The sequence below is a fragment of the Meleagris gallopavo genome, chromosome 11 (genome assembly GCF_000146605.3).
Source record: "Meleagris gallopavo isolate NT-WF06-2002-E0010 breed Aviagen turkey brand Nicholas breeding stock chromosome 11, Turkey_5.1, whole genome shotgun sequence".
Taxonomy (NCBI): Eukaryota; Metazoa; Chordata; class Aves; order Galliformes; family Phasianidae; genus Meleagris; species Meleagris gallopavo.
This window is the reverse complement of record NC_015021.2, coordinates 2,331,384-2,332,964: the sequence shown is the minus strand read 5'-3', so window position 1 is coordinate 2,332,964 and position 1,581 is coordinate 2,331,384.

Below are 1,581 nucleotides of genomic sequence, written 5' to 3'. Positions count from 1 at the left end.
CTCTGTGTGTGCCTGTTTGTTTTTGTGTTTTTTTTTTCCCCCTCAATTTTACTTTATTTATTTATTTATTTATTTATTTTGCACGTGCAAACGCCAAACCTGTGCACTTTCAGATCACAAGTGCGAAAGCCGGGTTTATGATGAAAACTACTGTACGTACAGACTGGATGGAAGCACAGCCATTGGTTCAAAGGAAATGACTATTGATTCAAAGTGCGAGCCCTCCAGGCTGATCCGAGAGGGAAGGAATTCTTTTTTTTTTTAATTTTTTTTTTTTTCCCCCTTTGAAAGAGAGAGACTTCTAAGCTGAGAGTGTGACAACCACCATCCAGCCCTTTGATTCCTCTTTTTTTTTTTGGACAGCAGGAACAATTTCCCTATGACAAATAATAAGGTTTTCTTGGAAAATTCTGCAGGCAGATCACCCTCAGAGATAAATTCCAACCTTTCCTATTCAAAACAAGGCTTTGGTTTATTGCAACGACGTGGGGAAGAATGAGGATAATAAAGTAACTCAGTCCCCCTCCCTCCTCCTCTGCACGCACTTTCAATGGGAGCATTTCCCTGCACTGCTCTCCGCTCGCAGTTTCTCGGGACGTGCCCGCATCGCCCTTCTCCCGGTGCTGCGGGCAGCGAGCGGCAGCGCTCAGCCAGCTTCGTTGCGCGGGGGGAGAGGGGGGGAAGAGAGGGAGGGAATGCAGGAAAAAGATGCGTAACGAGGAGAAAGAAAGAAGGAGAAAAAAAAAAAAGAAAAGAAAGGAACAGAAGAAAAAAAAAAAAAAGAAAAAAAAAAAGGAGCGGGGGAGAAGATCTCCCAAAGCCCCAGCTCGTTGGGAGCAGCTCGTTAGCGAGAGGAGGTTGGTGATGCACCCCGGGCACCTCGCAGCCCGCAGCCCCTCCGCCCGGGAGCTCCCTGCGAGCACTCCCCGCCAGCTCCCAGCTCATAATGCCCTTTGCAGAGGTTTGGTCTGCGGTGCTCGCATAAAATGCAACTTTTGCCCCATTGGTTAGCTAGGTGAATTAGCACACACTGCAACTGAACAGTACTTGACCTTTGCCTTTATGTTTGCTCAAATGTTTGCCTAAAACACAATCACCCTTGACAAGAGAGCATGCTACCGTGTGACACTGCCTATTCAATAGATAGATGTTCCCTGCCACACACAACCCAGTTCAGCATTTTAAATAGCTTAGGTATTTGTAAAAGCCGTATAAATTAACGTCTGATGATTGCTAGTTGCTGGTTAAAGAGCCGACCATTTAACACGTAGAATAAAAGTCAGTTAAAAAAAAAACCCAAACCGGACCGAAACCGACAACCCGCGGGAATAGAATAGAAGGGCAGAAAACCAAACTGGTGGTGAAAGGCGATCGGCGAATTCGTGCTCAGCGTCCGGACCCGGCGCTGCACTCGGGCATTGCCCAGAGCTGCCTGCGGCAGAGGGACGCGCACCTGAGAGATCCATAGGTGACACAGCGACAGGATGGAGACGGGCACATTGTCGCGAGATAAATCTGCCCTATCCTTCGCCCCAAGAATGTATCTTACCGAAACTGAGGGGGCCAAAAAGTTCAGTTGAA